The 24,802-nt window shown below is 32.9% G+C and overlaps 1 protein-coding gene across 6 annotated transcripts in view; it reads right to left on the bottom strand.

Moving 5' to 3' along the window:
- Positions 1–18,425, bottom strand: part of LOC127735532 (nuclear hormone receptor HR96-like) — a 201,069-nt gene extending 182,644 nt beyond the window's left edge. For all 6 annotated transcript variants that reach the window (XM_052245735.1, XM_052245739.1, XM_052245742.1 and 3 more), the window contains exons 1-2: positions 18,326–18,425; positions 429–669 (exon numbers count right to left, since the gene is read on the bottom strand). The gene's annotated coding sequence lies outside the window, so the exon portion shown is untranslated. The remainder of the gene's footprint in view (positions 1–428; positions 670–18,325) is intronic.
- Between the last annotated feature and the right edge of the window lie 6,377 nt (positions 18,426–24,802).

The raw sequence follows: 24,802 nt of genomic DNA, 5'->3' as shown, positions 1-24,802 counted from the left end.
AAATTTTTCTGTGGTGATAGCTTTAGCATTTTTTCATCACTAAACACTTCATGTTAAACCACAAATATAAATTAATGATTTAAATTAACTTTGTGTGAATTTTGCACAGGCACTTGTCTCTGAAAAAAAAATCCTATATACCTTAATATAACACCTAACCTAACATGGTACCTAACATAAACCATCCATTTAGTGTTATATTAAGGTATATAGGAATTTTTTTTTCAGAGACAATGCCTGTGGAATTTTGTTACTCATTGTGAACAATGTTCTTGCAATAGTAATTGAATGTAAGGATTGCTTATTTTCCTGGTGGGCCACTGAACCACACCCCTCCCCCCTTTTTTCCTTATCTCTTTACACTAAGTTACATGTACCTTTGAAAAGTCAGTAATTAAAAAAGCTTGGTAAAACCTTTTTTTACATACTTTATTTTCTTGGAAGAGTCGGTTGTTGGTAGTTTACTGGTTGGTGTGGTCTATTGTCCTGTCTAATATTGTTTTTAATTCCTGTTATCCTTTTTATGACTAATATATACTACTATAATCCAAGTCATATAAGATCCATGCTTTTATGAACTACCTTTCACTCAATCACAATTGATGATGTTCCATACTCTGTCTTCATAAATATATTTATCAATTAGAGTGTTCTATATATCCCCACTATCTGCAATTATTAAAATACATGCATTACATGTAATTGCAAAAAAATCTGATCTGGTATCCAATTCAGAAAATATTTGGTTGTTCCTGTTACAATTTTAGTCCATATGTCCCTACTGAAAATAGTCCATATGTCCCTACTGAAAATAATCATCAAAAATACAAAATACCTTTGTCATGTAGATCATATCGCTGTATGTGGTTGAATATCATGATTGACCTTAACATTAACTTTTATTTCCTTACCAGAAAGTAAAATGTTAACATAGTCGTGTTTAACCTTCTAAAAAGATATGGAGGTTTCACACTTTCAGTTATTTACGTCAGCTTTTGTTTGTTGTGTGATTTTTTAGGGGGAGTGTTATTTGGTCATTTCCAGTGCTAAATCAAGTGCAATTATATAGTTGTATGTGGTCATGATAATTACACACTTGACTTTAATTCATACCTTTTTTCCTAATTACCCAGAGGTAGAATGTTTGGCACATGTCAGGAAGAGGAAAAATTTTATACTGATGATCAGAATCAGGATTGAACTAAAAAATAATATGGGTATTTCAAGACCTGATCAATCAAATATTTTTCTATAGGATCGCACATTGTTGGTTCAGCTGACCATCAAAATTGAAACATTTATTATCATGCTTTCCCTTTGCTTAATCTTCAATACACCATTTGTTTTATTCACATAATTTCCAATGCATGATGTTTTAATATCATATCATCAATCAACAAGCATTCTGAGAGTATTGCATGGCAATACATTGTCCCCTACTGGGTAAAAATTCATTATACTGTAACAAAATGCTAACTTGTTCTATAACTTGTCATGGTGTAAACAACAAGAAAATATCAAGTCAGTATCTTCAAGCATGACTAAAAACAGCGTGGAAAACTGAATATATGAGTGAATTTTTTCAAGTCCAAGGACCATAGCTCTGCACAAAATTATCAGACTGAAACAAAAATTTGAACTTGATCTGTAACTTGTCATGATAAAACTATATACCAATTGTCAATCAATATCTTCAAGCATGATGAAAAAAAGTGTGGAAAACCTATAACACTCTAACATTAGATATGATTAATAGTTCTCTAAAATTAGATATGATGCAATACAATGTATATCTATTTTCAAATTACAATCAAATATAATTAATAGTTCCAAATATTTTTTCTTTCATTTGTCACAAACTAATATAGATTTGTAACTTATCTATAAAATGTCAACAACTTTTATCTACACAATGTAATGTAATGAAATATATACCTTAATATAAATAGATTATTATCTAATTTAAGGATTTCACTTAATAAAAAATATATATATATATATACATGTAGCATTCAGAAATTAGTTTATACAAAATAACATATAAACCTGCCACAAAATTCCTCAAACAATTTACCAAAGAATGTCTTTTAAAAAATGAGTTATTTCCCTTTGTACAGATATATGCTTTAACATAGTACTCTTAACATTAGTTATGGAGTTTTTTTATGGACCATAACTCTGGAATAAATCATCAGACCGGAACAAAATTCTAACTTGATCTATAACTTGTCATGATAAAACTATATACCAAATATCAAATCAATATCTTCAAGAACGAAGAAAAATGTGTGGAAAAGTGAGTTGCCGGACTGACGGATGGAAAGACGGACAAACAGACACCTACAGTCCCCTTCGACTTCGTCGGTGGAGGACTAATAATTACATATTTTTATGCAAAAAAAAAAATTCTATTCAGCGATGTGATTACTCGAGGCAGACTGATAACATTTATTATATATTTATTGTTATAAATAATTTGTAAAACTATTATAAATTCATAGTCTAGAAAAGCAATTTTAAAAAAGTACACATACATAATGTTAACAAGAATGTGTAACCCTCAAAGCACAGTAATTTTAAAGCATTAATTTATGTGTTCATGAACCTCAAGCTCTGTAGCTGACGATTAGGTCAGTGGTACCAATTGACAGACATAATTTAAAACATTAAAATGAATGAATATATTTATGAATTACCAGTATCTTGTGTCAGTCTCAATCAAAGAGATCTGAATATAACCTTCTTTGTCTTATAAATAATTTCAGAGTTTTCACTACCGTATTTTATCATGGTGTATATGTTCCTTTCACTGTCTCTTATTCGTGACTCTAAGAGTCAAACCCAAGCCTACTCCCATTCAAACTTATCATAATATTTCTAATAGAAACGGACCAAAGGTAATTAATTAAAAAAAAAAATTAATACTACTGCAAAAAACTGCTTCGCCGAGCGCAGCTGGATACGACCTCAGAGGTCCAACCCTGAACAGTTGGGGCAAAAATGGACACAATATTCAAGCTTGATACAGGTCTGAATTTGGATTGTAATTAAATATTTGACACATTATAGGTTTCTGACACAGAATAAATGTAGTCAAAGAACTTGAAATTGGTTGTATGATTAGAATTTATATTCAGTTGAAGATTTCTTGCTGTTGTGCAATACACTGTGCTGATGCAAAATACTTAGTAAATCTGTTTTCATACTATATACTAAGAATTAGCAAAATAAATTGTGACACCCAATTTTTTTTCTTTGGAAAATTGACAATTTCTTAAATCTTGAGGGAAAAAAAAATGACCTCCCCCCAAAAAAAAATAATTTCTTTACCCCCCCCCCCCCCCTTCCAAAAAAAATAATATTTGGAGAGAATTTTCATTAGAGGAAAAAAAATTGCCACCCCCCCAAAATAAATGTTTACCCCCCCCCCCCCCCCCCCTTCCAAAAAAATTAATTTTGAAGAAATTTTCTTTTTGTAAAATATGGTACAAATTAAGAGACATCCATACACTTAATCACAAGTTATTGTCTGAAAACTAGAATAAACTGCTTCGCTGAGCGCAGCTGGATACGCCCGCAGAGGTCCAACCCTGAACAGTTGGGGCAAAAATGGACACAATATTCAAGCTTGATACAGGTCTGAATTTAGAGTGAATTAAATATTTGATATATTATAGGTTTCTGAATAAATGTAGTCAAAGAACTTGAAATTGGTTATATGAAAGATTTCTTGCTGTTGTGCAATACACTGTGCTGTTGTGTAATACTTAGTAAATCTGTTGTCAAGACTATAAACAAATAAAATCTTATGACTATAAACAAATAAAATCTTATGACTCTGAAACATAAAATCTAAAATTTATAAAAATGAAAAGGGAGCTTACAAAAATAGATAAAAACAATTGACCAAAGTTTCATAAAAAATGCTAAAAGCATTTTTGAGTTATTGTCCAAAAACTGGAAAATCCCCCTTTTTGTAATGAATAAAACCCCATAAATTGGAAACGTATAGTCTGAAATTTATAAAAATCAAAAGGGAGCTCATGTCGATAGAAATAAACAATTCACCAAAGTTTCTTGCAAATTGGAGAAATTGTTTTTGAGTTATTGTCTGAAAACTGGAAAATCCCCCTTTTTTTAATGAATAAAACCCCAAAACTCAGAAACAGTAAATCCAAAATTTATAAAAAATGAAAGGGAGCTCACGTCAATAGATATGAACAATTCACAAAAGTTTCTTGCAAATTGGTGAATTTTTTTTTGAGTTATTGTCCGAAAACTGGAAAATCCCCCCTTTTTTAATGAATAAAACCCCAAAACTCGGAAACGGTAAATCCGAAATTTATAAAAAATGAAAGGGAGCTCACGTCATTAGATATGAACAATTCACAAAAGTTTTATGCAAATTGGTGAAATTGTTTTTGAGTTATTGTCCGAAAACTGAAAAATCACCCCTTTTTTAATGAATAAAACCCCAAAACTCGGAAATGGTAAATCTGAAATTTAAAAAAAACGAAAGGGAGCTCACGTCATTAGATATTAACAATTCACCAAAGTTTCATGCATATTGGTTATAGCGTTTTTGAATTAATGTCCGACATGTTGACGACAGACAGACAGACAGACGGACGGACGGTCAACGGTATACAATAATACGTCCCGTAAACGGGCGTATAAAAATGCTTGTTTGAGACCCTTTTTTGCCCCTAATTCCTGAATGGTTTGGGCAATCACCCCCAAAATGAATCCCAACCTTCTACTTGCATTGTGGTATTGAACCTTGTGGTACAATTTCAGAGCAATCAAAATACTTATACACAAGTTATTGTCTTGAAACTAGAAAACTGCTTGTTTTGGCACTTTTTTGGCCCCTAATTCCTACAGTTGGGACCATCACCCCCAAAAACAATCCCAACTTTCCTTTTGTGGTATTGTTCCTTTTGGTTAAATTTCATCGAGATCCATACACCTAAACTGAAGTTATTGTCCGGAAACCAAATGTCTTCGGATGCCACCGCCGCCGTGATTCTAATATACGACCGCAAATATTTTTTGCGGTCATATAAAAAATGGAAAACGGTCTTTTCCTCTTAAATCACAAAACTGATGTAAATTCATGATTCTGTGAAGTAATCCATACGTTTTTCGGAAAGGTTAAACTTGTATTTCAAAAGTACAACGTATTTTAAGTTTTATTTGTATATTTTCAGATACTCTGACCTGGATTTCAGTTACATTATTAATAATTACTTGTGTAGAACTGATTCCAACATCAAATACATGTGGCTTCATTTATTTTCCTGGATGCCAATTTTCATGCATATTTTGACCAAAATTAGCCAAGTTAATTCAGTCAAAAGATGAAATGTGATTTTTCATTGGCTTTCAAAGAGATACATATCTAACAAATGCTGACATGTAATTATAATGTTTGTTGATCTATCAACATTAAATGAGGAGAATTTGTAGAGAGTCTTGAAATCATCAATCTCCCAAATTTTCAAAAGACACTGATAAGAATGCTTACAAAATGGATGGAAGCTTGCGTAAAAGCACACACACATGAACATCAATTCTTTATCTTACACTCTAGGTCACAGTAAGAGTAAGAGTAGTTTTAACCTAAATCATGTAGGTCTAGGGAAATTTGTCAAAGAGTATATAAAATAGTAATAAAACAAACATTTCGCTATGACAGATAAAAACTAGAGACTCTAAAGAGCCTGTGTCTCACTTAGGTCTATGTGCATCTTCAACAATGGACACTCTTCACATTGTGGACTAGAAAAGAATTCATGACAACAAATTTCCTTTTGTTGATCTAGTATTGCTGATGATGATCATTTTTCTGTTTACAGTTTCTTTCTATTTTATTTTTTTGTTTTTCACCCAAAACACAAAAGATGGTAAAATAAATTGGAATGTGTCCACGGGACACAGATGATGCCCCTGCTTGCATATAACGTTATAAAGGGACATAACTCAAGAACAGTGAAAGTGACACTACCCAAATTCGTACTTGATCTGACTTTTGTGGTTATTAGCATTGTGTTTAAGTTTCATCATATTTGGTTGAAGCAAACTTAAGTTAGAGAATGGAAAAGAAATATTCAGCAATTTTTCCATTTGTAAAGGGCACAACTCTAGAATGGTAAAAGTGATGCCACGAAAATTCAAACTTGATCTGTGTTTTGTAGTAATAAGCATTGTGTATAAGATTCATAACATTTGGTAGAGGCAAACTAAAGTTAGAGAACGGAAACGAAAAATTCAGCAATTTTTCCATTTTTAAAGGGGCATAACTCTAGAACGGTAAAAGTGATGCCACCAAAATTCAAACTTGATCTGTATTTTGTGGTAATAAGCATTGTGTATAAGTTTCATAACATTTGGTTGAGGCAAACCTAAGTTATTGAATGGAAACCAATTTTGGGATGTACAGATGGACAAGGGTAAAACTTAATGCCCCCTCAGCTACGGTGGGGCACAAAAATCGTCTTATAAGGGCAATCAATCATTTAAAGAGTCTACTAACAATTTCGGCAACATTTGACCTATTTGTGTATCTTGTTTTTCTAATAATTTCTGCTTTTTAAAGTGTCTATCTACCTTTTATTTTTCATGTCCTGGCCTTTTAAAGTCAAGTGATGAGAAAATCTCACTAGGCCCTGTTCACCAGGTGAGCAAAAAAAGATATCAGGAGTATAAACATGCAATGAACATTGGTAAACCTGATGTGACTAGTATTCTAGAATGTGGCAGATTTGTTCGCTCATTGTAGTTTTAGTGATTTATATCGTTTCATTGTTTTCTTAAAAGCTATTTAATAAAGTTTATTCACAAGTTTGAAAAGGAGGGATAAGGCTCATTAGGTTGTTTAAAAAAGCATTATTATAACATTTAAAAGCATTTAAAGAAGAAAAAATGTTTAAAATTACTTTCAAATACTGATTATTTTTGATATGTGCTAGAAAAACTAGAGGCTCAATTTTATCCTTGTCAGATTTGCTCTAAATGCTTTTGTTTCAGAGATATGAGCCAAAAACTGCATTTTACCCTATGTACTATTTTTTAGCCATGTCAGCCATCTTGGTTCACGGGCGGGGTCATCGGACACATTTTTTAAACTAGATACCCTCATGATGATTGTGGACAAGTTTAGTTAAATTTGTCTTAGTAGTTTCAGAGGAGAAGATTTTTGTAAAAGATTACAAAAATTTACCAAAAATGGTTAAAAATTTGACTATAAAGGGCAATAAGGGGACGACCATTTGATATTCTGGGGGGGGCCAGGAGGATTTTGAAAATAAATAACTCAGCCTTGATAATCACAAAAATAAATGGTTTGTTCTGTGGTAGTTTGAAAATAAATTACCTGACTTGAAATGTATTGAAAATAAATAACTCAGCAGGTCTAATCGAAAGTATGAGATGGCACCAGATTCTTCATAAATTCATCTTTTTTCCAAAAAAAAAATCGGGAAACACTTCCCATATCTTTTAAATTAATAATAAAAGTATAAATATTATTTAAATATACTTGCTGTGACCTATAATGGTTTACTTTTATAAATTTTGACTTGGATGGAGAGTTGTCTCATTGGCATTCATACCACATCTTTTTATATCTATTGAAATGTCAGAAAATTGGTTTCATTTAACCTGAGGTTAATTGTCTCAGGAACACTTACCTCACTTTTATTAAATCAGGGCCGTAACTACATTGAGACAAATGCCTCATGTAGGAAATTTCAAAACCAAACGCTTGTCTCCATATCAAATTGTGTTCACCGTGAGTGCCTTAAAGAAGCAAGTTCTGTTCTCCCTCAGACGTAGCCCCTGACTTTTCGGGATCAATGTTTCTTATTTATTTGTCTTTTGTTCATTGATTGCCCTTCTGTATTCTGTTAGTGTTGCATTCATTTTGTAATTTAGTAATTTTATTATTAACTTGATCATGAGTTTAAAAAAACACAGCAGCCACAGACTTAACTATGTGAATTACATTTTTGCTTTATCATGCATATTTGTCTTTTGATGTTGTTCCTAGAAACTTAAGTCTTACACTGAATCTATAACGTGATTTTGCTTTGAGACCAAAATATTGTCATAAAATTATTAAAACAGAACTTGCATTTTCAGTTTAAGAAAGGGTCTGGGGAACACCCAGAAGGCATGATTTTGCATCATTTGTTCTACAGCTTCTTGGGCCTTCAGCGGTTCAAAAACCCTTCAAAAAAAATTTGGCCTCGCTCCGCTCGGCAAAACATGTTTGCCAATACTTTTAAAAGAGCCTTAGTTACAAACTTTAATACTGTGTATGTATGCAATACATGTATATGCATTGGGGAATATAGGAGATTCATTTCTGCAGAGGATAATAATTAATTCTGATTAAATGGTACATAATGACTTGACTATACATGAATTATTTATAATAAACAAATAATTTAAAAATTGTATGTTTTCGAATATATAAATATAGTTGTGAAAATAAATAATCAGTCCCTTGCTTTAATGAAAATGAAAAATCTTGCTTCAATAGTGCAGAAAATAGATAATCTGTCCTCTTAGTTTACAAAAATAAATAACCGATTCAAAACAAATCCTCCTGGCCCCCCCCAGAATATCAAATGGTCGTCCCCTAACTCCTTAGGGGGGTCAACTGACCATTTTGGTCAAGTTTGACTTATTTGTAGATCTTACTTTGCTGAACATTATTGCTGTTTACAGTTTATCTCTATCTATAATAATATTCAAGATAATAACCAAAAACGGCAAAATGTCCTTAAAATTACCAATTCAGGGGCAGCAACCCAACAACAGGTTGTCTGATTCATCTGAAAATTTCAGGGCAGATAGATCTTGACCTGATAAACAATTTTACTCTTGTCAGATTTGCTCTAAATGCTTTGGTTTCAGAGATATAATCCAAAATCTACATTTTACCCCTATGTTCTATTTTTAGCCATGGCGGCCATCTTGGTTGGTTGGCCGGGTCACCGGACACATTTTTTAAACTAGATACCCCAATGATGATTGTGGCCAAGTTTGGTCAAATTTGGCCCAGTAGTTTCAGAGGAGAAGATTTTTTTTAAAGTTTACGGACGACGGACGCAGGACGACGGACGCCAAGTGATGAGAAAAGCTCACTTGGCCCTTTGGGACAGGTGAGCTAAAAATGTAGGAAACATTCTTAAATGTCAATTTGAATTTAATTTGGTATTCATTTATATTTTTATTCATAAAAAATTTTTAAGATATATTTGGTAAAATGTTAAGTAAAAGGACAGGGCAGGTTCACAAAAATGCTTGCATTTTCTTAAATGTTAATGAAGCAAGAAAAAAAAATTGGGGAATAAACTTTGTTAAAATTTCTGGTTTAAAAACCATGAAAACACCAAAGAACTACAAAAATATGAATATATAATGATGAAATGGCTAGACTGCTTGATTTTTATGTTGACTTTTAATTTTCTGTACAATAGTACCTATAGAGAGATTGAATACGGATGTATGCAAATATAATAAATTCTCAGAATTAAGTATATAGATTTAATAACTTAAGTTTTATGACACATATATAACATAATCAATACTAGTGATACAATTGACTGAACACAAGAACAGTATTTTTTTGTGAGGTTCTGAGATTTTAGGATGCCAAGTTCATTTCAACAAAAATATGCTAGTGTAACTTTGATAAGTAATAATTTTAAAACAAACTTTAAGCCAACTTATTTTCTTGAGCATATGAATTTACAGCTACATGAATGTGAGAGTATAAAAATAACACAAATATAAATCGTTATGAATATATGCCAAACTTGAATCTTCTTTTATATATATGAATGCATGAACAAAGTTGAAATGTATCCTTTAAAGTAAGTTGGTTTCTGGTACATTTTAAATAAAAATGTATTCTTATTTTAAGGAGAAAACAAAAATGTGTGTGTGACTACCAAAAAAATTACCTCATATCATAATATGCTTCTAATTAGGGACCATAAATGGTAAAAGGAATGATTTGGATCATACCACTTAGGTACTCTGAGATCTTTAATAACATGGCAGTAAAAACTTGCTTACAAAATGGCAGGGACAACATGACAGTTGATAAAACCTTTTCAGTTTGAAGATTGTTTTTCGGTATTTTTCGTTAAACCTCATAAGGCATACGATTTTCCAATCAAAGCACTGTAAGCGCTGTAGGCAGTTAACCAAAAACCAAGGAAAACATAATTATGAAAACTGTGGCTATGTTGCTTCATTTTTTTTTAAGATTTAAAAGAACAAACATTAAACATTCATATATTGTGCATTTATGTTCATTTAATTAATTAATTATTAAGGCAAATAATTCATATTTTATCAAGGTTTTCAAAAGCAACGCATATATCAAGTATATTTTTAATGGTCATGTGTCTGCAGTGGTACAAGTTCGAAATGATTGCAGTTGTTCTAGTTGATAGTTAACGTTGGTATTAGTTGACTGTTAGTAGTTCAAGTTGACTAAGTACGAGCTTGTAATAGTATGCATGGACTTGCTTCCCTGGAAAGAAAACTGAGTTTGTGTTCTACAGTGCAAAAGTTATGAGACACAAATCAGACAAATGTTTACTACTACGGGGATCAAAGGTGAGGTCTGACTGACCTGCCCATAGTAAATATAAATGACCCACGCCTTCACCCCAAGTCCATGATGTCTAAGTTTGGAATAAAATGACAGGTGATTATAATAAAGTTGGTCAAACACTCTTGGGCTTGAAAGATATGTTTTCTTTAAAATGAGCCATATTAAAATGAAATTTTTTATAGAACCAGAAATTATTCAAAATATAATTAAGGTAAATTCTTTAAACCTACTCATTTTTTGCATCAATAAAATTTTATAATAAACAAGAAATAATTGTAACAGAATGCTGTTACGAAGTCTCCCAAACAAAGCTGCCATAATTATTCATTCCCATGGTCGCCTGACATTGGGCAAAGTCTAGTACACATTGATTAGGTCTAGTAAAGTGATATGCATATGTGATGCCTATGAGATTGACCTTGTATGTCATTCAAATCTGTTTGAAATGACGAACAGGAATGAATATGGTTTAGGAGTTGGTATCTCAAACTTTTACAAGTTCTTAAAACACACAAGAGGGGATGGGGTGACCTTAGGGACTAACCCTATATTTCATTTGATTTTTTTTTTGTTGTCCCATACATGAATATATATATGGTTTAGGGGTGGGGATCTCGACCGTTATCAAGTTTTCAAACAGGAGGGGGTGGGGTGACCCCAGTGACTTCCCCTATATTTCATTTGATTTGTTATATTGCCAAATACATGAGTATATATGGTTTAGGGGTGGGGATCTCATCTGTTTCCAAGTTATCAAACAGGAGGGGGTAGGGTGAACCTTAGGACTCTCCCTATATTTCATTTGATAAGTTCTGCTGTCCCATACATGAATATATATGGTTTAATTTAGAGGTCGGGATCTCGACTGTTTCCAAGTTCTCAAACAGGAGGGGTGGGGTGACTGCAGGGACTCCCCTATATTTCATTTGATTTGTTATACAGTCCCATACATGAGTATATATGGTTTCGGGGTGAGGATCTCGACCGTTTCCAAGTTCTCAAACAGGAGGGGTGGGGTGACCCCCAAGGACTCCCCCTATATTTCATTTCATTTGTTATATTGTCACATACATGAATATGTATGGTTTATGGGATCATTATTTTTTTGTATGCTCCAATGAACAAATTATGTCTTTAAGAGAAAGATATATACCTACATATTACACACAAAATCCTTCCCAATTGAAACTTACTGGTCTATTATCACACTGTAACGTGCCACTGCTAACAAAAGTGCGCATGTTTCTAAGACATATTGAAAAAATATTTTCATAATACAAAGCATGTTACAATAACTTCATATCCACGTTGCAATTAAGAATTTTGCAAACAAATCAACCAACTATGGTTTATTTCAATTTTATTGTATGATATCACTTATTTATTTATTGTGTTTCTTGCTTGTAAATGTATAAGTATATATGTAATTGTTAATGTATAATTGTTATCCCCTTGTAGCACCATACGTGTGCTTGAGTTTAAATAAATTGTCTTGTCTTGTCTTGGGATCTTGACCGTTTCCAAATTCTCAAACAGGAGGGGTGGGGTGACCGCAGGGACTCCCTCTATATTTCATTTGATTTATTATATTGTCCCATACATGAATATATTTGGTTTAGGGGTGGGGATCTCGACCATTTCAAAGTTCCCAAACAGGAGGGTTGGGGTGACCCCAGGGACTCCCCTGTATTTCATTTGATTAGTTATATTGTCCCATACATGAATATATATGGTTTAGGGGTGGGGATCTCGACTGTTTCCAAGTTCTCAAACAGGAGGGGTGGGGTAACCCTAGGGACTTCCCCCTATATTTCATTTGATTAGTTATATAGTCCCATACATGAATATATATGGTTTAGGGGTGGGGATCTCATCCGTTTCAAAGTTATCAAACAGGAGGGGGTAGAGTGACCCAAAGGATTCCACCTATATATCATATGATTTGCTTACATTCAGGTATCATATAATCTAGTTGCACTATTTGCGAAAACAAAGTAAGAAACTTCCAGCTATGTTAACTGACCCTTCAAAATTGAGAAAAAAATTGCAGTAATATGTTTACACTTTAAAAGCATCTTACATGCATTATCAACATTTATCACTAATAAAGAAGATTTATACTGTCACCAGGAACATATATATTGTTAGATATACTGTTCCCAGCTGTCACATTGTATTGGATTTTGACATTAAAATTTGTCAAAAAGTAATTTTGAGTTTCTGTATCAAATATTTTTTGCTTTTTCTTTCTTTTACATACATCTTTTGGTTTCCATTTCTAGTGTTTATATTTATTTACCATGCATAGATGTATTTTGTCACCTGCCTGAAATTTTTTTTTGTAGTTGATCTCCAAAACCCGGAATTACCCTTATCCGCTTCCGGAATCGGACCAGATATTGTAATTGTCTACACGGCATCCATTGTTTTTCAATGTTGTTTTTGTCAGTCAGATACGATTTTACTCGAATTTACACATTACTTGTAGGCGATTATCTGTATAAAGCTAGCGGTTGAACAAAATGAACATCGCTGTCATGAATAATAAAGATGAAAATACGTTTTGAGATCGTTTATTTAGAGACTTTGGTAAAAAGGTTTGCAAAGTTATTTTTAATTTTCTTTCAAGTGAAAGGTCCGTCGGGCGTAGCTAGTAACCAAGTCGAGAGTCCGATTGCAAAAGTGGAAGGTTGCGGACCTCGGACCACCGCTGATTTGAACCCCTGCCTCCAAATTGAAAAGATACGAAAATTTCGTCTTCTAATTTGAAATTGCCGCCAACAGCATGAACAGTGGAACTTATTAATAGACTACTGACGTAGTTGTAACACCTATTGACGACAAACAATATTCCTACGACTTTTGCCATTTGGGAAATCTAAACTACTTGTCTTTAAAGATTTTCGGCGATTAAATATTTCATACAATTGTTCTTTGACATCTTAGCCAAAAGCACAGGGGATAATAAACTACATAAGGATTCCTAATGTGCTCTACTTCCTATGTGCAACTTCAAAACTTTTGGGTGGTTCGACGATCATTTAAGGTTTTTTCTGGTCATATTTTTGTAATCCAGAATTAAAAGTATGAAAAAATTATTCAATTAGTTATAAATAACATTATATCCAGCTAGATAATAACAATGGCACGTATTTCAGCATTTATTGGGTAGAACACAAATCTAGGGTGCTCGCATAAGGCAGCTTAACTGCCTAAAAATTGTTTATCTGATTACGGACAAGTCAGATGATACATACATGTATATAACAGATTTCAAGAAACTTCCATTTTTTCTGTCAGATATAGGACTGACAAAAAGCAAACTTTTACGGTTCCTTCCAAATATTTGTGATGGTTCCTTATATTTTTGGAAATTATGACCCGTTTTGTTATGTAAGATCAGGATTTTCACAAAGGCAACTCCATGAGTCCTTGACTCATGAAAATCTGCCTGGACTCATCATTTTTAAAACTGGTTAGTCCTAAGATGCATCAAGAATGCAAAATTTTATAAACTGAGCACATATTTCCTCATTATGTATGTATATAAAAAGTTTTTAAATGATCTAAATTTGATGTCATTTCCTTGCTCTATTTTGTCATAGAGACAAGTAATAATTAATACAGCAATAAAATTTCATCTTCATACTGTTGAACTCATCATGACCAAAAATAACAAGTCCCTGGACTCGCCATCAAAAATTCTAAGTGAGAACCTTGTAAGATATTATGGTGGAAAAACATCATAAAATGGAATTAAATACATAACTTGTATTTTGAGACATGGAAATGTTAAAGTTTAAGGTTCCCTTTTTTAAAATCACAATGTCTGTAGGTCAGAATTTTTGTATACTTTTTAATATACATGTATAGTTCCAAATACAGAAAAAAGTTGTGGTTTATACCAAATCCATTACCGGTATTAAATCACTGTTCACCATTTGCAGTTTGTAAAAGAACAAAACTAATGGGGTTATGGTCCATCATGTCACAAATTTTTATAAAATAAATTACAAATGTAGTGGTTAGAACAAATGATTCATTGACAATTTTTTGAACAATTCCTCACAAAAACACTATGGCCGGAGCTATGTGGATGGTAAGGAAATCATGAACACAAGACTGTTGTTGGCCTCATCAATGTTGATTGAAAAAATTGGTGTGTTACCAGTTGTCCAACTAACCCTAATTTTTTTCCCAAAAAAACTTATTTACCAAGAATGTGTCCATAGTACACGGATGCCCCACTCACACTATCATTTTCTATGTTCAGTGGACCAAAACTCTAACTTGGCATTAAAATAAGAAAGATCATATCATAAGGAACATGTGTACTAAGTTTCAAGTTGATTGGACTTCAACTTCATCAAAATCTACCTTGACCAAAAACTTTAACCTGAAGCGGGACAGACCGACAAACGGACACACAGACCCAAAAAACATAATGCCCCTAGCTGGGGCATAAAAATTTGTAATTTTCGGAGTGATCGAAAAAAAAAGCTTTTTGTTTTTGCATATACCTCAAAATCGCTTTGATTGGAAGAAAGCTATTCATCTGGGTCTAATAAAAGCATTTATGTGACTGTGTCTGAAAATAGACAAATGGCTGGCTTATAATACAGTACATTTTGTAACTAGTGTGCTTGCAGTTTTGTTGATGAAATGCAACTATAAACCTGAAATACAATCCTTAATAACAGTTTTACACTCAAAACATTCGAACAACGGTTCAAAGAACTTCATGATGAGATCGATTGGAGAAAATTAATTTAAATTATTCAATAAAATAAATTGCTTCGCCGAGCGCAGCTGGATACGACCGCAGAGGTCCAACCCTGAACAGTTGGGCCAAAAATGGACGTAATATTCGCGCTTGATACAGGTCTGAATTTGGATTGTAATTAAATATTTAACACATAAAAGGTTTCTGACACAGAATAACTGTAGTCAAAGAACTTAGAATTGGTAATATGATTTGAATTTATATTCAATTTTTTGCTTTCGTGCAATACACTTTGCTGTTGCGAATTGACCCCCCCCTCCCCCCCAAAAAAAAATAAAAAATCCCCCCCCCTTTTTTTTGCTTTTGTGCAATACACTATGCTGTTGCATATTAACCCCCCACACACACATTTTTTTTGGCAAAAAAAATAATATTTGAAGAATTTTTCTTTTTGATTTCTGAAATCTGAAATGAGAAAAAATTGACCCCCCCACAATTTCTTTTTACCCCCCCCCCCCCCTTTTTTTCACCCAAAAAAATTCTTTCCCTCAAGATATGGTCATAATCTCAATTCAAATTTCCAATGGAGTTTGCAACCATAATTACCCTTTTAAATTTACCATAGTGCTAACTTAATCTATTTCATAATAGATTATAGAATTTAAAATATGGTGTCAAATCTTTCATATGGATTTTTTTGTAAAAAAAAAAAAGATGCAACATTTGCAGATATTTTTACTGGTCTTCCTTTAAAAATATGCATTTCTTTAGGCATAATTTAAAAGCAGTGTAATACAACGTTTTGATTACCTCCCTTACACTGCTTTTAAATTGTCTTAATTGTTCATTAACCATTACTTTATACAATTTAAAAGCAGTGTAAGAGAGGTAATTCTAATGATGTATTTGAATTACCTTCCTTACACTGCTTTAAATTATGTTTTGTACTAAAGTATTTGTCCATTAACCAGGACACCCTTGTTTTCACCCTTTTTTGCCCCTAATTCCTAAACGGTTAGAGCCATAACCCCCCAAAGCAAATCCTAACCATCCCTTTGTGGTATGGAAACTAGTGGTATAATTTCAGAGAGATCCATACACCGTTCCACAAGTTATTGTCTGGAAACTAGAAAAATGCTTATTATTCCTTTACTGTTGGTACCATAACCCCCAAAATCAATCCCAACCTTCCTTTTGTGGTATTGAACCTTATGGTAAAATTTCATAGAGATCCATTCACTTATACTAAAGTTATTGTGCGAAAACCAATGTGTCTTCGGGTGCGACGACGACCACATCAAACCAATATACGACCGCCAAAATTTTTTGTGGTCATATAAAAAATGACCTACCATAGTGTTTCCTACAGAAGGTTTTGGTGTAGTATGGAGCCCTGCCGGGGTTTTTTTACGCCATTCCCTGTTTAGGAAAAAAAATTTGGCGCCATGCCCTTTTTCTGTTGTATTTTGTAACGCCCTGCCGTAACTTAAGTACAAGTACAATATGCTTTATTTAAAAACACTCCGTCACATTGACATGTGAAACAAGAGGTAAATATATACAAAATACAATCCCATACAATCATAGAAATAAATAGACCAACTTAGAAATGAAATATATTAATAATTACTTTACTTTATAATATTTTCGTTAACTTTGAAACGAATAAAGATACATTCTTAAGTACATTAATATTAACCAATGATAGTAGTCCTTTCATTTTTGCTTAATTTTTTAACTTAATATCGGTTTTGCGATTCATCTTTAAGTAAGACCATTTCGAGTTATTTCCCTTGAGACAAATCAAAATGGCTGACATTTTTGTTGAATTTCGTAATTATATTTGAACAGTTTTGAAGCGACAGATAACAAATACGTTTCATGATTGAATCTCATAAGGAAAATATAGACTTGTACCTCTATGAATTGAAAATGAAGACAATGCAAAAAGGAACCAGGTGATCGTTTGAGTTATAACTTTATGTTGCATGAACATAACCACTGATTACGTTAACAATCAGCTGTTTGTTTATATTAATTTCTTTTTGTCAACTTTCACAACACACCATTAGACAATCAGCCTCAGTGATCCAGTATTAAAGTTTATAACTGGAGTTATTGATTGAAACGAGGTAGTTCAACCAGTTGCACTATTAAGATTCTATTAGCTGAGTCTAGAAATAATAATTTTATAACAAAAAGGAATTTAATTAATAACCTAATATACATATCTTTATTTCTTCCCAAGGATTTGTACACTATACAAATCCTTGTTCTTACCAATAAATATGAAAAAATGGCATGAATGGTATATTTCAAGTATGTAAATTCCTTAATAGTGCCTTTATATCTATTTAAAGAGTGCCCTAAAATTGTAGTCCTCCTTGCAAAGGGTGCCCTTAAAGTGTAGCCAATCGCTCTAAAAGTGCTCTATGAGAAAAAATTACCCTGCCCTTTTCAAAAGCTGCAGGAAACATACCTGTTTTTTTCCTAATTCATTATGGAATATAATGCATTTGCCCCAAATTACGCTAGGTCAACATAGGCAGTTCATTCATAAAATCGAAATTGGAAATTCTGTGTTTTAAATTTATAGTTAATAACGAACTGTTCAAAACAAAATTCATCACGAAACTGTCATCTAATTACTAATATTTGCCACTGGACGTTAAGCAACAAAAAATCAATCATCTAATCACTGGAGCATTAAAATGTCAAGGCTAGGTGGCAATGACTGTCTGACTAGGTCATCATAAAGTACCTGTCAGGATAAGTTATTGAGCCAGTGAGGTTGTCTGCAATCGTATATACATGTATATACTAATACAGGATGCTGACGGATATGTTTGTTGCTGTACCAAGTGACCTTTCGTCATTGATTGAGTTTTCCATGGATACTTCAATGTAAGTTATATTAAAATTGTCCTTTATTTTAACATTCGTGTCTTTAACCCGTCTTTACTTACGTTTTAAGCTTTTGAAACGTCTTTTCTGGTTAAAAGGGTAAAATACTTGATGTCAATCAGAACTAATAGATTTAATTTCCCACAAATCTTGTAACCGGATATTTACTTTTGAAGTTAAGAATTCGTCGTCTTCCATGTGGATCTCAATTCTTTCCGGAAATAATTGTTAACTGTACTTAAAAGAACTTATAACATTTTTTATCAGTTCCATTACATGAGAGAATTACATAAAAACTCATCTTATAATCTGGATAAGGTCAAATGATGATTTGCAATTTATAACTCCACTGAAAATCGCTTCACGCCCATACGGGCCAATGGCTTACACTGAACAACATGTACATAAGATCATATTTAAGCAAACACTAAATTCTGCCTCATATCTTGACTTACATCTAGAAATTGACAATGAGGGTCGGTTGAAAACAAAACTTTACGACAAACGAGAATGATTTTAGCTTCCCAATTGTGAACTTTCCATTTCTATGTAGCAACATTCCAGCAGCGCCTGCATACGGAGTATATATCTCCCAATTGATACGATATTCCTGGGCTTGTGTTCCTATCATGATTTCCTTGATAGAGGATTGCTGCTCACAAGGAAGCTATTAAACCAAGAGTTCAAAATGGTGAAGTTGAAGTCATCCCTTCGTAAATTTTACGGACGCCATCACGAGTTGGTTGACCGTTATGGAATAACCGTTTCACAGATGATATCGGATATGTTCCTTATGTCGTAACTACAATACCCTCCCTTTTCACGAATGTGACTTACCGAATTAGACTATTTACCGGATTTGTAATAACATAAGCAACACGACGGATGCCACATGTGGAGCAGGATCTGCTTACCCTTCCGGAGCACCTGAGATCACCCCCAGTTTTTGGTGGGGTTCGTGTTGCTTAGTCTTTGGTTTTCTATGTTGTGTCATCTGTACTATTATTTGTCTGTTTGTCTTTTTATTTTTGGCCATGGCGTTGTCAGTTTGTTTTCGATCTATGAGTTTGACTGTCCCTCTGGTATCTTTCGTCCCTCTTGCACATAAGATCATATTTAAGCAAACACTAAAATCAGAGATGTATATACATGTATATATGTCTCTGCTAAAATAAACCGAATACACTTATACAACTCTTAATTCAGTGATTATCTGAATTCCGTTTATTTAAAACAAGAAGGCCGCGACAAAAGATCTAAGATTTATGGAAAAATCATATTCTATCTTGATAGAAATAGAAAAAAATAACAAAAATTTAAAAATTGATATTAATTAAAGGGGCACTAACTGTCAAATTTATGTTCACCGATTTGACTCAAATTCTCATATTTGATTTATAACAATGTTAAACATTTATCCAAATTATAAAAAGTCTAAAATTAACAATATACCCGGCATGGGCTCGATAATATGTAGCTTCGTTTCGTGTGTATTTAAGTCTAGACGCCATCTAATTAACTGTCGAGTTGACCTCCGAACACCTCCGATTGCCATTTAAGCGATATAAACATAAATAGATATCAGACTCGTGCATTTGGATTTCTTTTTCTAGGTCTGTTTAATTTCATATTATAGATTAAAAATATATGTTAATCATCGTTTTTACCTGTATAAGCATGATTTTTTTGTGGATCGAATTAATCAATCAAATGATTTACCTTTGTTTCACTTTCAATGTTGACATTCTTTTCATTTAAATAATTGAACACGCACAAAGCATGCGGTATCCATCTCTAGCTAAGGGGTTAAATTGAAGTTCACATGAATACGGATTCAATGAGGTCGAATTATTCACTTGCAAGTGAATAATTCATCATCAATGTTTCTTAGTTAATTTTGACAAAATTGAACCATACTGGCTGCTAAAAGCGATATATTATTTCACTATTTCACTTTCATTATTGATTGAACAAAAAAATAATCATATTTTATATTTTAATACGCCCGTCAAATTTTTGACGGGACGTATTATGGTATACAAATGTCCGGCGTCCGTCCGTCTGTCCGTCTGTCTGTCCGGCGTAAACATGTCGCACCGTAACTTGAGAATGACTTATCCAAATTTCATGAAACTTAACATAGTTGTTTCTTATGATGGTCAAACGATCTGTATACCTTTTGGTGAAAATAAAATTAAAACTTTTTGAGTTACGGGACTTAGTAACTAAAACAGGTGTGTGGTTTTTTTTTTTCACATGTCGCGCCGTATCTCAAAAACAATTTATGATTATTGCTTAAAACTTTACACACTTCTTAGTTATATTAATCTTAAGATCTGTATACTTTTTGGTGATGATTCAAAATTTTATTTTAGAGATATTGAGTATTTTGTTAAAAAAGGGGGAGAGGTTTTTCACATGTCGCGCCGTATTTCAAAAACAGTTTATGATTATTGCTTAAAACTTTACACACTTCTTAGTTATATTAACCTTAAGATCTGTATACTTTTTGGTGATGATTCAAAATTTTATTTTTGAGTTATTAAGTATTTTGTAAAAAAAAAGGGGGAGGGGTTTTTCACATGTCGCGCCGTATCTCAAAAACGATTTATGATTATTGCTTGAAATTTTACACACTTCTTAGTTATATTAATCTAAAGATCTGTATACTTTTTGGTTTTGATTCAAATTTTTATTTTTGAGATATTGATTTTTTTTTAAAGGGGGGTTTTCACATGTCGCGCCGTATCTCAAAAACGATTTATGATTATTGCTTAAAATTTTACACACTTCTTAGTTATATTAATCTAAAGATCTGTATACTTTTTGGTTTTGATTCAAAATTTTATTTTAGAGATATTTAGTTTTTTGTAAAAAAAAAAAAGGGGGGGGGGGTTTCGCATGTCACGCCGTATGTCAGAAACTATTTATGCTTATTGTATGCTTATTGCATAAAAATTCACACACAAGACGACGGGCGTATCATGCGCTCATGGCGCAGCTGTTTATTTATATATCTCGTAGCTAGTGCCCCTTTTTAACAATTAGAGTTATGAATGTGGACCAGGGGTTATCATATTTTTTATACCGTATCATTATGGACTGACTCTCCCCTTTTATTATTGAACAGTAATTGTATGTTGTATCATCAGATACATATATATATATATTTATCATACATATATATGTCTCTGGTTATATGTATAATCACGATAATTATATTGTATTGTCTGTATCTATAACTTGATTGACATGCTTGTAATGAACTCTATGAATAGGAAAATAAAAAAATATTAGTATCAGTATTAGTATAAGTACAACTAGGTATTAGTAGTACAGCTAGGTGTTCATCTATTAGGGGTCTCTTCCTTTACTAAGGTACACAGGGACATACCGCTGATATCGGAATGTCAAATATCATGTATGAACTTATCTATTTATTTAATAATCTAATAATTCAAATGATCGCACGTGGTTAACATCTAAATAAGATGTAACACTTTGTATGTATGATATAAATGGGTTAAGATTTACCTATGAAATATATATGTATGGATTAAGGATTTTCCCAAAAATCGAATGAGGGTGGGTCAGTTTGAACTCCAGCCAGACGTCTGTCCGCAAATCTGTATGTTGATTATTATACTCAAATGTTTAAACGTTGAGTTTAGGTGGTACTGATTGTTTTAATCGTTCTGTTTTTGGTCAATGAAATCGGCACTGCTTCTAATTTGGAACGTGTTTCTTCTCATTTTGTTTTTCACCATCCGGTTGTGTCATGTTGATGTTTCGTATTCCCAGTTCTGCTGTGAAACATCACGATTTCTTTGTGTGGTTCATATTACTGACACTCCACATTCACATAGTTCTGTTGTGGAATGTCAAAGTTAATGTTTTTGTATTTCAGGTCCACATATCCAGTCTTCAGTTGTGTCATAACATTATCAGGGGCGGATCCAGGATTTTAGGGGGGGGGGGGGGCGCAAACTTAAATTTTCGAAAAAAATTTTGAGGTAAAAATTATCGAAATATTCTTCTAGAGTGGGTGCAATGTAGATATTTCGCCAAGCCAAACGTGGCGAGAAATATTTTGTGGTAAAATTAGCGAGAAATTAAAGTTTCAATTTTTAAAACGTGTCGTGTAATGAAAATTATGTTCCCAATCTGCTTATTGATGTGACTTTTTCTTACAGTTTTCTTTCTTTTTCGCTAAACTCCCATCTTATCTGCCACTTTTGCGTTGTACTTTTTTGAACCCCAGTTTACACGTTCTCATGCAAGGAATGACATTATTCTCTGGTTCTAACGTTTCAAATTTACTGCCTTCTTTTTTCTATGATGTTTGCCTCATCATTCCCCGGGATGTCTGCGTGTCCTAGTATCCACAATATTTATATATTTATAACATTAAGCGAAATAAGTTTTGACAAACATGCAAGAAACATAAGAAAAAATGAAATACGGTATGATTGCCAATGAAAAAAACTATCAATCAGAGTCCAACTGACGTGGGTGTAAGCAACTATATAATAACCATACGATCTTCGACAAAGAGCAAAACCAGAGGCGGATTTGGGGGGCCCAGGGGGCCCGAGCCCCCCCCCCCCCTTTTGTGGGAAAAATTTGGTTGATTATTTAGGGAATCACTGAAGCATGACTGGATCGGGCTCCCTCCTATGAAAATTTCTGGATCCGCCACTGAAAACTCATACCGTATATAGTTAGTTAGATAAGGCCCCGGCATAATGTGTAAATGAAAATCAAATATGACAGACAGCAAACAACGATAACCACTGAATATGCAGGCTCCTGACTAGGGACAGGTTTAAATAAAGAATGTTGCGGGGTTTAACATGTTTGGAAGCGCTAACTGATCCTCCCCTGAGACAGTGACGTAATAGAACAAACTGAAAAGATAAAATCAGCACGAAAAAGAAAACTATCAGCACATGTATAAACATCTCCAGAAATAAAGACAAGTTGCTTTCTTTAAAAAAAAAAGCAATAAGTGAACCTTAGACCGCTGACTGGTCACCAAACGATTGTTGCTGAATTTTTGTTTGCTTTTGAATTGAAATAATTGACTGTGAATAGAAGAAGATAATGATGAAGCTAAACTACCTTTATTAAAAATATGTAATAGTGTGTACATTCTTGCACACAAGTCAGTTGAAAGCAATGTTGGATAGGTGTGAATAGAAAAGTGTATATACAGCTACTATTTGAATATACATTTTAAAGTTCGACTATTTCATTTTGTACTTGGGATTGTACATCATTTTTTTATAATCATATTGCAAATCCCAGTTTCTACAAACCGGATGTATAATGCAAATTGCACAAACCAATCGCAATATAAATTTAAGCACTCAGTTTGCTTTATAATCTGGAAGCATTTATTTTATCTATCACATCTTTATATTTTGTTTCCTGCATGGATGCCTTCATATTCTCAACTCGTTATTGAAGTTGTCTGTACTCATGGTAGATGTTGTACAGATAAATTTAAAGTCAATTTTCCATGTTAAGTAAAAACCTGTGGCATGCAACTAATAAGAAGGTTTCGTATATTTTTCTTGAGAGTAACACACCAGCTTCATTTGGACCTCTTATATAGAGACTTATTTTGGTCTCATAAAACACCTCAAATTTTAAGGATTTCCTGATTTTACTTAAATTAATCCAAATATTCTACAGGGAAACTTGGTTTTGGAGAATATCTTATTTTCAGAAGTTTTATGAATACCTGAAAATACTCTCAAAAGAACCAATTTATATAAAAAGACATGTAGATATAAAAAGACACCAGGATTAACATGTTGTGCGTCAGACGCGAGTTTAGTCAACAAGGAATTATCAGTGACGCTCGAATAAAAAAAGTTAAAAAGGCCAATTAAAATACGAAGTTAAGTAATCTATTCCTTGGGTAGAAAATCCTTGGCATTTCGAAAATGTCAAAGTTTATAAAAGGACAGTGACTCAAAAAAGTAAACAAAAGGGAAACAGCTAGAGGTCAGAAAACCGTAAGCAATGATGACCGTGCTTGAAAGTCACATGGCAAGCTCTTATTGTCGTGTCCTGAATTTAAATAAGAAAAGCGAAAATTCGCACTCGCGAGTGAAATTATTATTTATGCATGCACGTGGTATTTTTGCGGAAGAAATAGTAAATTGGAAGCATACGCACTTATACTCTGGATAAGAATACGCATTTGCGTCATCGGCATATATTAATCTAATAGTTAAATTCGGATGTCAAACTACATGTACCTACCTCATGTGTTTTGACTCCGGATTCATTGACATTTTATCCGGAATGTTTGTGAACGTAAACCGATAGTGTGCGTGTGAACAGGGTGATGTATAATGTGAATGAATCAAGACGTGTAGGATAACTGACCAACAACAATGAATACAATTTTCAAAACCGTACCATAGCACAAATATTTAGATGCTATAAGGTTGAACTAATAAAAGAAAAAAAATTAACATTATGAAAGTAATTAAATTTTGTTATGATTATTGTAAAATATTAATTGC

The sequence above is a fragment of the Mytilus californianus genome, unplaced genomic scaffold (genome assembly GCF_021869535.1).
Source record: "Mytilus californianus isolate M0D057914Y unplaced genomic scaffold, xbMytCali1.0.p SCAF_3, whole genome shotgun sequence".
Lineage (NCBI taxonomy): Eukaryota > Metazoa > Mollusca > Bivalvia > Mytilida > Mytilidae > Mytilus > Mytilus californianus.
This window is presented reverse-complemented; position numbering and strand designations above follow the sequence as displayed.